This window comes from Anolis carolinensis, chromosome 1, assembly GCF_035594765.1.
Source record: "Anolis carolinensis isolate JA03-04 chromosome 1, rAnoCar3.1.pri, whole genome shotgun sequence".
Taxonomy (NCBI): Eukaryota; Metazoa; Chordata; class Lepidosauria; order Squamata; family Dactyloidae; genus Anolis; species Anolis carolinensis.
Genome location: NC_085841.1, coordinates 23,144,047 through 23,160,553, shown reverse-complemented (window position 1 = coordinate 23,160,553; position 16,507 = coordinate 23,144,047). Strand labels below are relative to the sequence as shown.

Sequence of the window (16,507 nt, the reverse complement as noted above, 5' to 3'; positions counted from 1 at the left end):
TCCAAAGCCTGGCTGTTTCCTGCCTGGGAAATCCTTTGTTTTGTAGGCGTTAGCTGGCCCTGATTGTTTCCTGTCTGGAATTCCCCTGTTTTCAGAGTGTTGTTCTTGATTTACTGTCCTGATTTTAGAGTTTTTCTTAAATACTTGTAGCCTCATTTTGTTCATTTTCATGGTTTCATCCTTTCTGTTGAAATTGTCCACATGCTGGTGGATTTCAATGTTCGACAGGGTGGTGGTTAAGAGTGGTCCAGCATTTCTGTGCTCTCAAATAATAGGCTTTACATTTTAAATATGTTTATTTTATATAAATACATATTAATATATGCTTTTTACTAAATGTATTTTATTATAATTATGTATTTTAATTGTATTGTGCCCTGCTAGAGCCATAAGGAGAGGTGGGTAATAAATGCATTATTATTATTGACACAAAGACAGAGTATGACACAGCAAACGAGATACTGTATGTGTGTGTGTGTGTGTGTATGTGTGTGTGTGTGTGTATGCTGGATTTCATGTACTGATGATGATGATGTATTTATTACCCAACTCTCCTTATAGCTCTGTTGTTGTTGTTGTTGGTCCAGATCTATTGTTGGTGGGATCCATTGTGAGGGGTAAACTATAACTCCCAAAATCCAATGGCTAGCTATTAAAAATAGGACCAACTCCAATCAGAGCTGCATTTACTTTTCTCAGTTGTGCCTTCAGTTCCAAAACAAAGTTGCAGAACTTTTACTAGACACAATGAACTTAATTGCAAACCCCATAGTTATCACATATCTCCCAATACACACACACATAGTAATAGTGAAAATGTGTATGTGGTGAACATGTCCACTTACATAGACAACCTCTGGCTGACCCCGCCCATTGCCTTTCCCTTAACCTTTTCCTATGGGCACACAGTTAACAGAAGAATGGATCAGCAACTGAGCAAGAGGTTTGGGGAGAATTCACCATGGTTTACAAGAGTTGCACTTGACCTCCATCCAGAGAGTACTGTTAACCCAACCAAGGATGGATCTGGACCAAACTTGCCACGGATAATGGGATTTGCAGTACCTTCACTGATCCTGTGACCCCTGCTGACAATGGACTGGGACTGCAGTTGGCATAGAGAAACCCCATGACCATCTGAATATACTGCAGGGGTTTGGGGGGATGGACCTTCATTCTGGGAGTTATAGCTCACTTGCAACCAGAAAAGACTGAATTCGGCTGACGTCAGACCAAACCTGGGACAGACACCCAACATGTCCAACTGTGCATACACACGCGGTTTGGAAAATATTTACCTCGGATCCTGGAGTTGTAGTTCACCCTTACCCAGAGAACTCAGAACCCAGCCCCCAAATTGGCCATCAGCAAGATTATTACCCCAGATCAGGCCAGATACTGCCAGCTTGTATCTGCTTTTACAGTACAATATGGGCCCGACGGCAGGCCTCCAAAAATTGCAATTTGTCAGCGGTAAGCTGAGCTTGCGTGTTCCAATGATGCTGAGCATAAAGACAAAGTCATACCAAACTCATAGGCGACCTCCTTTTACGTTAGGGTGTCTACTCAAAGCTTCCGCTCTGATCGTATGCCTTCCTCGGAACAAACAACAAGAGCCGCAATGCTTTAAAAAGCTCTTTTTTTTTTTCAAGTATTTCCCTTACGATTCCCCCTGTCAAATCGAGTCGGAAGTCCTCGCGCCGGGCCTCATGGGCTATATGCAAATGAACCCGGCCTCCACGCTCTGAGGTTTCCGAGGCGGTCTCAAAACGTGCAGGGTTATGCTTTGTGAAAAATGCACCAGCCTTTATAGCAACCCATACCTTTTTTGGGGTTGTTGTATGTCTTTCGGGCTGTGTGGCCATGTTCCAGAAGCATTCTCTCCTGACGTTTTGCCCACATCTATGGCAGGCATCCTCAGAGGTTGTGTTACCTCACAACCTCTGAGGATGCCTGCCATAGATGTGGGCGAAACGTCAGGAGAGAATGCTTCTGGAACATGGCCACACAGCCCGAAAGACATACAACAACCCTGTGATCCCGGCCATGAAAGCCTTCGACAACACATACCTTTTTTGTGTGTGCAAAGGATGCTCAAGTAGTTTCCTGCAGCAAATGTATTTTGAACAACACTCACTTCAGTGATAAGGGGCCCCTGGTGGCACAGTGCGTTAAAGCGCTGAGCTGCTAAACTTGCAGACCAAAAGGTCCCAGGTTCAAATCTCGGGAGCGGAATGAGCACCTGTTGTTAGCCCCAGCTCCTGCCAACCTAGCAGTTCAAAAACTTGCAAATGTGAGTAGATCAATAGGTACCGCTCCGGAGGGAAGGTAACAGCACTCCATGCAGTCATGCTGGCCACATGATCTGGACAGATATATAATTTTATTATATATGTGCTTTTATACTCATTGTATGTGGAGTTCAGTGTGCTCTTCGCATATGGGTGAACTATAATTTACATCTTCCTCTGCTGTTGCCCCCCCCCCCCCCCCAAATACTTCCAATACTTAATGTTGGTCATGATGAGTATGCGTGCCAAGTTTGGCCAAATCCATAATCTGGGATTTTACAGGGCTCTCTGGATTTGGGTGAACTATAATTCCCAACATCAAGGATCAATTCCTTCCAAACCCAGACAGTATTTTCTGTTGGTCATGGTGGGTATGTGTGCGCCACGTTTGGTCCAGGTCCGCCATTGGCAGGAGTCATAGGCGTTCTGATAGTATAAGGATGTGGGTGAACTACAACTCCCATCCTGCTGGGGCAATCCCCCTCAAACTCCCAACGTTATTTTAAGCTGGTCATGTTGGGTATATGTGGCAAGTTTGGTCCATATCTATTGCCAACTGGGTTCACAAACTTTCCCTGGATGTGGGTGAACTATAACTCCCATCCTCCTGGGTCAGTCCTCCAAACAGCACTGATATTTAAAGTTGGCCATGTTGGGCATGTTTGCCAACTTTGGTCCTGGTCTCTAGTTGGTGGTCTCCATAGTGTGGGATAAACTATAATTCCCAAAATCTGAGAGCTGGCTATTAAAAATAGGACTAAGTCCAATGCTGTTTCAATATTACGAACTCTTCATATTGACCTCAAAATATTCTTATCCTGAATTGCTGCAACTGAAAGCCAAGCAAGCAATTGAATAATTTCCTGCATTGTACATCTGTCTCCATTATTGAACTATGTCTCCCTATCCCTTTCCCTTTGATGACAGAGTTGCATTTGCTTTACTCAGTCTCTGTCTCCAGTTCCAAAACAAAGTTGCAGGCAGGAAGCAGCCAGGCTTTGAAGCTGCAATGCTAATCAAGGTGGCCAATTGAAACATTCACAACTCAGCCAGACAAGAGTTTTTTCTCCCACCCCGGACATTTCCACACTTGCCCAATTTCCAATAAACTTCACAACCTCTGAGGATGCCTGCCACATGTGTGGGCAAAATGTCAGGAGATGATGCTTCTGTAAAGTGACCATACAGCCAGAAATGAAAGCACTGGCTTTCATATACTTGCCATTATACTACATTGTTGGCCCGACGGCAGGCCTCCAAAAATTCGTTTCGAAGAAACGGAAGACTATCATCCTCGAACGACAAAGAACGGCGCAAGTAAAAAAAAAACCTCAGCAAGAAGAGACCTCCTTTTACATTACGACGTACACCCAACGCTTCCGCTCTGATCGCATGCCTTGCTCCCAACAAACAAGAGGAGTCGTAACGCTATAAAAAGCGAATTCTTTTTCAAGTGCTTACTCTACGATTTCCCCTGTAAAGTCAAGTTGAAAATCCTCACGCAATGCCTCATGGGCTGTATGCAAATGAACCCGGTCGCACCCTTCTGAGGTTTCCGAGGCGGTCCCAAACGGTGCCGGATTCATTCTCAGTTAAAAACTGTACAAGCCTTCATGGGCGACACAACTAATTGTCATGTTTTTTTATTTTTTGGCAACGGATGCTCAAGGAGTTTTTGCCAGTCCCATACATAATTCAAACGCCCAGGAACATGGAACCACCTTCTTTCCTGCAGCGAATATATTTTGAACTATTTTGAACCACTGAGTTCTGTGGTTTGATTTTACATGGAAACAAATAGAGTTGGGAGGACAATAGGCTGCCCCTACTTTTTTCCCCCGACCCATGGCTGAATGTCATGGAATTCTTGTGGGTGGCTTCTCTCATGTGTTGTGCCCTGCTCAAGACATAAGGAAAGGTGGGTAATAAATGCATTATTATTATTGTTATTATTATTATTATTATTATTATTATTATTATTATTATTATTATTATGGCTTTTTTTAGTGTCAGGAGGGACTTGAGAAACTGCAAGTCGCTCCTTGTATGAGAGAATTGGCCGCCTGCAAGGACGTTGCCCTCGGGATGTGTAAATGTTTGATGTTTTACCATTTTTGTGAGTGGCTTCTCTCATTTCCCTGCATGGGGAGCTGGAGCTGACAAAGGGAGCTCACCCACTCTCCCCAGATTCAAACCACCAATATGTCGGTCAGCAGTCCTGATGCCACAAGGTTTTAACCCATTGCGCCACTGGGGGCTCCACATTATTATGGCTTAAAATATGCAAGAGTTTGCACAACATTAATACTAATGGAACTTCCCTAATGCAACCATATTTAGGATACAATCCCTTTGCAGCACTGGAACTTGGAACCACTAGTGTAAAGGGATCCTGGAAAAATCTATTTTTCCTGCTCTGTTCATGCATATGACAAGTCTGGCTTGAATATGTCTTTTCCATGTCGTTGATGTGAAAGGCCTGTTTGGAAATAACAAATCAGTCCAATACATTATGTGCACATCTGGATGCAAAATGCAGATCTCAGTATTTAAAGGACTTAACCATGCAAGCATGCGTGATTTACTAAGTCTTAGTCATTCTTAGGAATCATCTCTTTTACCGAATAAATGGGTCAGGGAAAATGCTCAGCCTTCAGAATATTTCAAAATTCTTCTCTGCTTGAGACCACCAAGGATAAGAACTGGCAATGCTTTACCTACATGCTATTTATAAGACGTGAACTAAAGCTGACCTGTCAGTCTGTCAGAAGCATTTGGGTAGAAACCATGAAATCTAATCTTCTGACATCTACCTTCTGTTGTACAAAAAAAAGCGTCCTTTGCCTCTTTCCAATTGAATTGTGTAATCTTGAGGCTCTCTGTGTTTATTTTAAAATAAAGATTGTGTAGCAATTTGCAGCCTAGTAAAAGTCACATTTGTTTCCTTTATTCCTTGAGGCCTTTCCAAAAGGCAGATTGAAAGAGAGAGAGCTCTAATTTTGCTTATTGTGTACAAATAAAATAAGCATCTGGAATGGGTTTTCCTCCTAAGAGTTTAGATGGGTAGCATGTAGTTGGATTATTTACCCTCAAGGTTGACTAAGGGCCTAACAAGGCATGCTTTTAATATTGTGAATTTGTACCATGTATTATTTTTGATATTACCAGTATCAAAGTGGGGCAGAGAGAAAGGGCAGAAAAAGACTTTAAACCTTTGCCTTCCCAAAGTGGTCTAAATCAGAACTGAACCCCTTTACCTCCACCCAATACAAATGTCCCCATATGTCCGGGACAGACCCATTTCATCCTCCATCATCCCATTTTTTTAGTTGCTTTTAACATGTCCCAAATTCTTTCTCATTTTCTCACTCCCCCCCCCCCTTGTATTCATCTTCTTTTCCATTTTTATCTTTGGTTAAAATAAACCAAACTGGGGAGCTGATATAAAATGTCCCTGATTGTGGCAGCAGCTGATAGAAAACATTGTGGGACAAAGAAAATAAGTATGTATCTCCAAATCAAAATCAGAAAGTATAGGAACACACCCTGGGATTTTCTGGTCTACTAATTGCAACAAGCACATACATGAATGCAAGGTAGGGAGAAGATGTCTTGTTCTCTGGTGAGAAGCTATTTGTGCACAATGAATACTACAGCTTTCATCCAATTTGGGACCTCCATGTAAGCCACGGGGCCTGGAAAACTAGGGACTGCCTCATTTCTTAACCATTACCTAATGAAACATCAAACACTGCAGATAGACATCTCTACCTGTTATCCATGATGCTTCATCAAGGACAGGAGATGCGGAGAAATTGTCTTCTGAGATCATAAATTGAGTGGGAACATGAGAAAACGGGAGGGGGGGGGGACATGTGGGATGAGATCTGTCAAATTTGCACGTGTTTAATCACTTCAGTGACGTGGAGTAAGGGGCGTTCCTATGGGTGGTCTCCTACCAAGCACTGACATTACTCTCCCCAAATCCTGCTTTATGAGCCTGGCATGGTAATTTTTTTTTCAAAATTAATTTAATCATGAGAAATGCCAACATTTCAAGGAATCACCACTTTTTCCTGTCATTTCTTATTCATTGTAATCTTGGCTTTCGAAATAGTGCTACTGCTAGCTTTTCAGCTTTCTTTTGAACTTCTGCAATTGAGAGTAATGAGATTGGGAGGAGGGGAGGGGAGCAGAGAGAAGGAAGTGATGCCTCCTGTCTCCTTGGGAGTAAGGAGATTGGCAGGAAAAGGATAGAAGCCCATGGAGAGGAATGGTGTCTGCCTTAAGGGTGATGCCTCCTGTCTCCTCTAAGCGGGTGGTTGAGCTGGGAGGAAGCAATCCTGTGTGATGGGGGTAAGGAAATTCTCTAAGACAGCACGTGATGATTTCACACACAAAGAAGACGCTTCCCCCTGCTTTCCCCATCTTCATCCGATGAAGTCCTAAGTTTCCTCCATGCTTTGCGTTTCACAAGAGGAAGATGCTGGGAGATGGTGAACACAGAACTGAGACATGACATATTGTTGGTTCCTCAAATGGCAGTAAACAGAGATTAGGCAAATCCCATGGAGAGGGGTAAATCCGTCAGGAGGTATTAGTTAGCAGAGTGCTGTCGAAGGCTATCATGGCCGGGATCACAGGGCTGTTGTATGTCTTTCGGGCTGTGTGACCATGTTCCAGAAGTATTCTCTCCTAACGTTTCGCCCACATCTATGGCAGGCATCCTCAGAGGTTGTGAGGTATGGACAACCTCTGAACATACCTGCCATAGATGTGGGCGAAACATCAGGAGAGAATACTTCTGGAACATGGCCACACAGCCTGAAAGACATACAACAACCCAGTTAGCAGAGTGTCTTTACCAAGTCTTGATTCACCCAAAGTTTCGCCAACCAGAGAACAAGCCAAATACTTATGTGAAAAAACAGCATAGTATTCAGTATAATGATAGACTAGGGATGCAATAAAAGAATAAATAACAAGTTTTCATAAGTATTTGTATATTTACTGGCTTGTTGACATTAAGTCAATCACGGATACATCTGCATACCCACATCATCGCATTCCTCAACTTCACATCCTTTACGAGGGCATTCCCACCACGGTCTAGACCAGGCATGGGCAAATTTTGGCCCTCCCGTTGTTTTGGACTTCAATTCCGAACAGCCTACCAGCTGGTAGGAATTGTGGGAGTTGGAGTCCAAAACACCTGGAGGGCCAAAGTTTGCCCATGCCTGGACTAGACCTTTAAACCTACCAATGAACAGCTCCTCTTCTTCCCATGAGAGGGAATGAAGCCCTTCTCTTGCCTGTGATGTGGAGGAAACCCTTGGCCAAACACAGCGCGGATCCTAGCCAGCTCCTTTTCTCTGCCAATCTGGGGGAGGAGCAGGAAATCAGAACAGCTGTCAAAACGTATTTAATGTCATGTATTTCTCTGTGTTGGTATGCTTGTACGTTTTAGAGTTCAGACTCTGTACTTGCATCCATTTTGGCCAAACTGTAATAAACCTCTGTCTTTTGCCTTCAGTCCCTGAGTGCCTCATCCAGTGTCCTAGCCTAGCTGGTTTAGCAGAAGTTACTGGGCACGAACCTGCTATCTCTGCTGAAAATCACAACAAAAGCACTTCTGACAACTAGTCTTCCTAGCTCTTCTGAAAAACTTCAGGAGAAGGAGACTCCAGCACACGCCCAGGAAGCATATTCCACTGCCAAACAGGCCTTACCACTAGGAAGTTCTTCCTAAAGCATAGGAGGAATGTCTTACTTCAATTTGGATCCATTGCTCTGTGTCCTAGCCCCTGGAGCAGCAGAAAACAAGTATGTCCCCCTCCTCACTGTGACATCCTTTCCAATATTTAAACATGGCTGCCATGTCTCCTCTCAGCCTTCTCTTCTCCAAACTCAAAATCCCTAGATCCCTCCACCATTCCTCAGAGGGCCGCATTTGCAGACCTTTGGTCATTTTGATCACCCATCCTGGACACATTCCAGCTCACCAATATTTATCTTGAATTGTGGTGCTCAGAACTGGACACAGTATCGTCTATATGTGTCAAAGTCCAGAAATGCTTTTTGGATTTTTAAAGAAAACCTGAAAACAAGAATTACAGGAACAAAGGCTTCAATGACCCAACAGTCTTTTATTTGAAACTAGGTTTCATGGATGCATCTGACAAAGGGGTTTGAGTCCGTGAAAGAAGAGATCGCCTACCATGAAATTGTCATGTTTTTAAAAATCTTTTAAATATTTATTGCTTGATTTTCAAATCTTATATTTATACTTTAATTTTATGTTTAGGCCTTAATTGATTTGGTTTTATTTTTAGCTTGTATTCTTTTAAAGTGTTGCAGGCCACCTTGACTTCCATTTTGGAAGAAATGTAGGACATAAATGGACAACGACAACACTGATGATGATGATGATGATGATGATGATGATGATGATAATAATAATAATAATAATAATTGTTTTGTCCCATTTGGAAGAGTCTGTAGTGTATACTCTTCAGCTTTTGTTATGTGAGCTGTAATTAGATGCATAGCACATGCTGTTCATATCAGACTGAGTCAGCCTTGTAGCTCTTGCTCCAATCTCCAAACTCGGGGCGTTGAAAGCAAAACAACCTCATCCTCCAAATGCTACAATTGTGGAAAGGCAGCTGGCTCAGGGTCAAACCATGATCATCACTATTTCAGCCAAACAATGCTTGATTTTTGGAACTAAGGACTCAACTTCCCTGTGGGCTTGTCAAGAGAGAGTCAAGGGCCTCTATGACACACAGAGGAGACATTTCCATGGCTGATTCCCACCCTCTTTTTGTCACTTGATTTTGATTTGCTTTGAACTCTATTTAGCCCTAATCATATGGATTTGGTTAGACAATGATGCAATTATACAAGTCAAAATTGCAGTTATTTTGACAAATAAAGGATACTTGTTAGCAAGCTACTTAATCTGACAAAAATTGGGAGAAGAAGCATCAATTTATTGCTTCTCTAGAGGCAAAATTTGGCCAGCTCTTCACAGAAATGGGAAAATCTAGTAAATGCTAGCCCTTGAATTGATAGTTAGCTAAAATGAAGCTGTTTTGAGCATTCCTCTTTGCAGAATTTGCTGCTATACATACAGAGGGCATTTATCTCACTTCAGTCCCTCCTATCACATCATCCCACTCAATTCCCATTACAAGGTCACTTCAAAACTCAATGGCTTTCATTCCAATCTCATTGTGTCATTTGTATTTCAAAACCATGCATTCCTCATAGGGTTGCCAACTGACCCAGGCATGGCTTGCTTTTGAGCCTTTAAAAACAATTTTATCTGTAGAAAAGCTCTTGGTGATATGAAGCTAAAGACCATCTTCTGCCGATGAAGTGTATCAGACACTGCTGCAAAAGGCACAGCTGCCAAGTGTAGGTGAAGAGTTGGCAACCCTCGTTTCAATGAAATTATGTGGTGCAGCTAAAATTTGACAGCTGTGTTGGGAGGGGCAGGTTTCTGAATCCATCTTTGATTTGGAATTATTCGAAAGGAAGAATATAAGGAAGGCAGTATAAATATGCGTCAGTTGAAAGACATACATCTGAAGTGAAACGTCTGCGTTGCCTTTTGAAGTTCAGTCTTTTGATCTTGGATGGTCTGATCCAACTGCTTGGAAAAACAAAAGAGGAGCCAAGTAAGTGGATTTGGCATCAGAGGCACTGGTTCTGACAGAGGGGAGCACACAGCACCCGTCACTGCAAGTTAGCATGTTTGCCTGGAAAGAGGGCTTATGCTTTGCTCTGTAAGAAAAGATTGAGTGTATGGGCATGGCGGCTCCTTAAAGTAATCCTGTTAACAAATAACAAGATTTGGGTGCGCAGAGTGCCAATACCCTGAGGCTGCATGAGTGCTCCCAAATTCCACAGAGCTGCTCCTCGCAAAGAACGGGTAAGCCTACGGTTCCTAACATAAACATGAATTTCTCAAGAAGGGAGATGTTAAACAGGCCTCTCTATATGGAGCTTATGTGTGAAGCCAGGTGCCAATCATTTCCCCAGAACATTGACCCTGGGCAGCTCCAACGGGATTGTGCAACACAAAGCCTACGTGGCAGCGGAAATGGATAGCTTCCATATCAGGAGAAACTGGGTGTTTAGCATGAGCTTTAATGGGACTAACTGAGGCATTCAACCTTACCCTCTAAAATAAATTCAACACCTAGAATAGCTACTTTAAATTTCAAACTAAAGCTCTGAGTTAATTCATTGAGGCTCCCAACTCCTACAGTCAGCCCTTCATATTTGTTGGAGTTTGGGGCATAAGACCCCAACAAAAGTATAAAACCGGAAGTCATAACACTGATATTTTTATACAGTACTTGGAACAATATTGTTCTAGGAATCTCCAAGTTCTCTGCTGGAAGGTTGCCACCATAGCATTGCATTGAGAACTTAGGGATTCCTATAAAGGCTCTCTCTCTAGGAATCTCTAGATCCTGCCAGCAGACACAGACCATAAAGACACACAAGAGGACCAAGAGATTTCTGCTTCTCTTCGGGCAGGAGCAAATATTTGTGGAAGAATAGGCGACCATATCAACCCTCCAGGAGATCTTGGAAGGATGCATGTGTACCTACTCTCACAAAAAAGAATTCATATACCTATCCTCACAGTATATAGCAGGGCTTCTGTAGCTTAAAAAAAAGTTTTACAAAAAGTTTGCAAAATTTCATTTTGTTCCCATGGTGATCCAGGAAAGTTCCACGTGTGATGGGAAATCTTTTTAAGGCACATCAAAGCAAAAATAATGTTTGACTCCTGGGAGCCACAAAAATGGCCCTTGGGGTGCAGGTGGCCTCCAGGCCATATGCTTCCCACCTCAGCCATAGGGGAAGTTTTAAACTGATTTCTCCAGACTTTTTGCAGACTTCAGACTGATTGCATCTGTTTTTAATCCCCATTACAGCTGGAAGCGGCAGAAGGGTGACTTTTACAGCAATGATGTCCCTGTCCTCAGGACAGTCCACTCCCCAATCTAAAAAACTTGGCATATTTTGAGAGGGATTGGAAAGGAAGAGAGAAGTATTTGGGCTCAATGGGTGTGTGTTTGTGATCCAGAGAGGGATCTAGAGGAACTGGCCCTTACTTCCCTTGCGGTTACTCACTCCTCTCCCAGAGCAAAGAGAAATTATTGTCTTCTCTTTCACTGTGATTATGAGGGTAGAGGTTGATACAGGCCAATGAGCATGTCATATTATGGAATCATATCGACCAACCTCCCTGCCATGCAGGAATGCACAATGAAAACACTCCTGAGAGGTGACCATCCAGACTGTTTAGATCCAGGGAAGTCATGCTACCCCTCTATTCTGCCTTGGTCAGACCACACCTGGAATACTGTGTCCAATTTTGGGCACCGCAGTTGAAGGGAGATGTTGACAAGCTGGAAAGCGTCCAGAGGAGGGCAACTAAAATGATTAAGGGTCAGGAGAACAAGCCCTATGAGGAGCGGCTTAAAGAGCTGGGCATGTTTAGCCTGCAGAAGAGAAGGCCGAGAGGAGACATGATAGCCATGTACAAATACGTGAAGGGAAGTCATAGGGAGGAGGGAGCAAGCTTGTTTTCTGCTGTCCTGGAGACTAGGACGCGGAACAATGGCTTCAAACTACAGGAAAGGAGATTCCACCTGAACATCAGGAAGAACTTCCTCACTGTGAGGGCTGTTCGACAGTGGAACTCTCTCCCCCGGGCTGTGGTGGAGGCTCCTTCTTTGGAGGCTTTTAAGCGAAGGCTGAATGGCCATCTGTCGGGGGTGCTTTGAATGCGATTTCCTGCTTCTTAGCGTGGGGTTGGACTAGATGGCCCATGAGGTCTCTTCCAACTCTACTATTCTATGATTCTATGATTCTAAGTTCTCCAAAGAAGGAAGGTCTGCCATCTTCCAAGCATATCTATTCCACTGTGGAACAACTTTTTCTTTCAGGAAGTTCTTCCTAACATTTAGGTGGAATTCCTTGTAATTCAGATCTACTGACTTGTGTTCCAGTCCCTGGAGCAGCAGCAGCGACATCTTTTAGTTATGTAAAGATGGGTATCATATTATCTGTCTTCCTTTCCCCAAGTTAAAAATTCCCAACTCCTTAATTATTCCTCATAAGACGTAGTTTCTAGACCATCTTGGGTGCCTTTGTCTAGACTTGATCTTGAACTGTGATGCCCATAACTGGACACAATATTCCAGCATGTGGCAAGTTTGGCTTTATGTCACAGGTTCCCTTTCTTCAGGTCACCTTTATCATGTGGTGGAGTCTCTTTGTCTGGAGGCTTTTAAGCGGAGGCTGGATGGCCTTCTGTCAGGGGTGCTTTGATTGTGTGTTCCTGCATAGCAGAATGGGTTGGGACTGGGTGGCCCCTGTAGTCACTTCCAACTCTATTTCTATGGTGTAATTATATAGTCACCTTGGGATAACTGTTCCTGCTCAAAAATGTAAATTGATCCACTGTTGGAGAAACAGCTCGCAAGAGTGTATAGTTAATCTTCAACTCTGCCCATTAAAATGGGGAGCACATGGTAGGCTTAATCGTAATTTTATGTGAATCATGAACTCAGATTCTTGACATAAAAAAGATACAATGCTAGAGTCCAGCTCTGCACCTCCCAGTGAATTTTGCTTTTGTTTATATAAGCAACATGCCAGTGATGAATGCATTGCCACACATGGCAAACCAAAGGGTTTTTCTTTCTAACACACACAAATGCATTCCTCTCTCCCATACTTCTCATAGCAAGGACCATACTTCTCATAGCTAAAATAATCCTTAAGCATGTAGATAATATATGATAGTGAGTTAGACTGAGATATTGATCAGAAATTCCAAAACTAAAGAGAATGCATGAAAATGCTCAAATGAGAATAAAAATTGTATAGCTAATGATATTGAAATACAGGCTGCCTATCCCTCTGATATGCTTGGGACCATAAATGTTTTATATTCCAGATTTATTTTTTATCTTTTTGGATTTAGGAATACTTTCACATACACCATGAGATGTCTTGGAGCCCTGAGTCCCCTCGGGTGAGAAGGGCGGGGTATAAATGTTATAAATGTTGTTGTAAATAAACAAAGAATTGCTTTATTTTTCAAAAACACTTTATGCCCATAGCCTGAAGGTAATTTTATCACTATTTCAATAATTTTGTGCATGAAGCAAACTTTGTTTTCCTTGAACCACCAGAAATCAAAGTTGTTAGTATTATGTGGAAAATATGGAATATCCTGGATTTTGGAATTCTGGATAATGATGATGATGATGATGATGTATTTCTTATAACCCCCCCCCCCCTTCACCTCCCTGAAAGGACTTGGGGCGGCTTACATGGGGACAAAGCCCTGAGAACAAGTACAGTAGAGTCTCACTTATCCAACATAGACGGGCCGGCAGAATGTTGGATAAGCAAATATGTTGGATAATAAGGAGAGATTAAGGAGAAGCCTATTAAACACCAAATTAGGTTATGATTTTACAAATTAAGCACCAAAACATCATTTTATACAACAAATTTGACAGAAAAAGTAGTTCAATACGCAGTAATGTTATGTTGTAATTACTGTATTTACGAATTTAGCACCAAAATATCACAATATATTGAAAACATTGACTACAAAAATGCGTTGGATAATCCAGAACGTTGGATAAACGAATGTTGGATAAGTGAGACTCTACTGTATACAATTAAAACACAGTACAAATTATAGAATTAAGATGCATAACAGAACAAATACTTAAAATGTCTTAAAAATAAAACACACAACTTAGCAGTTCCATATTGACTGTTCTAACAGTTCACATATATAATTATAATAATAATAATAATAATAATAATAATAATAATAAAACTTTATTTATACCCCGCCACCATCTCCCCAACGGGGACTCGGGGCGGCTTACATGGGGCCATGCCCAAGACAATACAATAAACCATAACATAATACAATTAAATAATACATTACATAAAATAAACAGTACAACATAAGATCAAAACAGCAATATTATATATTATAGTTCAATATTTCTATAAGTCTCTTGGTAATCCATGGGCCTTCTTGATTTTCTTTCCTATCCAATCTCTTTTTCTCACTAATCTTACTCTATCTCTTTCCTTCAATCAACTTTCCTTAGCTTTTCTTAACTTTCCCTCTCAACACCTACCTCCTACCATCAAGTAAATTGCTGTTATATTCAAAACCTTCAACAACCATCCCAGAACTTACAACTCTTCTTACCAACCAAGTTCCTTCCTATAAAATATCCTATACTTCACCTCTTGTCTCCTTTAACTTCCAATGGGCCTGTGTGATCTATCTTCCTATGTGAAAACTGAGGTCTTAAGCTTTCTGTAACTCCGGTCTATTGCACTCACTCCCCTTCCCTTATTCTAGATCTCAAGGTGCCTGGAGATTTCCACTAAGGATCCACTCAAGATACAGATGTTGTAGGCCTTCCGCCAACCCGACTCACGGGGCGATGGTTAGCACGGGGCAATTCCCAAGCAGCAAACCAGCAAGACCGTCTCCCGGTCTGATAAAGCGGCTGCCGGCAGTGGGGCAGATCAGGTCGTCCGGGCAAAGCGGAAGATGGTGACGTGCTGATGGTGGTAAGGCATGCTTCGCCCATAAGAGCCTTTCAGCTTCACCATAGCTAAGAAACTGTCTCTTATTAATACCTTCCTCACAAAGGGGAAGATAAATAGGCTGATTCTTTAGCTCTCTGTCAATGACACATCTTCAGAAATCCACTGCTCAGTTAAGGGAATGTGTGCAACCTTCTAAAAAAGAAACAACTATTTTTGTTTGTTTGCATGTTTGTTTGTTTTTGTTTGTGGAAAAAAACATGAATTTTAACCATATTTTATAACCCTGGGTAACTTAACAGATGCACTCTTGGTTAAGTTAAGCTGCACAACCGGAACTCTCAAACAACCGGTACAAAAAAAAAAAATCAAAGAAATAATACTGCATTCACCAAGTTGAATAATGCAATAAACTGTGCTACATTAAATTAAGTTTGTCTTAATTTGCCTTTAATTACTGTATTAATGCAGCTTGACACCACTTGATCTGCCACAGCCCAATTCTATAGAATCATTGGTGTCGTAGTTTGATAAGGCCTTTAGCTTTCTCTGCCTAAGAATGCTGCTGACTCAGTAAACTACAATTTGCAGGACCTCATAACAATTGAGCCATGGACAAAATTAAAGTAGGTGCACTCTGGACTCCACAAACAATGGATCTAGACAAAGTTGTATACCACAATAAAATGGTGCTACATTAAGATTATCTGGGATTTGTTTTTAATTACTGTATTAATGAAATTTGACACCACTTGATCTGCCAACGTTCAATACTATGGGAGTTGTATTTTGACAAGACCTTTGGCTTTTTGTGTCGAAGTGTGCTGCTGCCTCAGTAAACTACAATTCCCAGGATTCCATAACATTCAGCCATGAGCAGAAAACAAGTAGGTATAAACTATTGTTCTCCCAACTCTTATTTGTTTCCATGTAAAATAGTATCACAGAACTTAGTAAAGTTAAGGGTCCTCTGGTGGCGCAATGGGTTAAAGCGCTGAACTGCTGAACTTGCAGACCGAAAGGTTGGCAGTTTGAATCCAGGAAGTGGGTGAGTTCCCACTGTTAGCCACAGCTTCTACCAACCTAGTAGCTCGAAAACATGCAAATGTGAGCAGATCAATAGGTACTGTCTTGGCGGGAAGGTAATGGAGCTCCATGCATTCATGCTGGCCACAGGACCTTGGAGGTCTCTACGGACAACGCCGGCTCTTTGGCTTAGAAATGGAGATGAGCACCACCCTCCAGAGTCGGATACAATGAGACTTAATGTCAGGGGGAAACCTTTACCTTTACCTTTTTTGTGAAGTTAAAAATACATTGGTGGCAGGAAAAAAAATAGTTTGATGTTCCTGGCAGTTTGAATTATATATGGGACTGACAAACACTCCTTGAAGATCCCTTGCCAAAAGAAAAAAAAGTATGACAATGTTTAGTGTCAGAAGCGAACCGAGGGTACAGATGTAATATATTTAAAAAACACAAAGTTAAAAAACTTGGCATTATAGTAAATGTCCTTTGACCAGTAGCTGGCCACTTGGAGTGCCTCTGGTGTTGCCATCAGGTCTTCCCTTGTGAATGTGGCAGGGCTCAGGCTG

The 16,507-nt window shown here is 42.1% G+C and overlaps 1 long non-coding RNA gene across 1 annotated transcript; it reads left to right on the top strand.

Moving 5' to 3' along the window:
• Positions 1 to 2,486: 2,486 nt before the first annotated feature.
• LOC107982494 (uncharacterized) lies at positions 2,487 to 15,618 on the top strand. The gene is made up of 2 exons (XR_010003087.1): positions 2,487 to 4,209; positions 14,722 to 15,618. It is a non-coding gene; the product is annotated as an uncharacterized LOC107982494 (long non-coding RNA).
• The last annotated feature ends 889 nt before the right edge of the window (positions 15,619 to 16,507 follow it).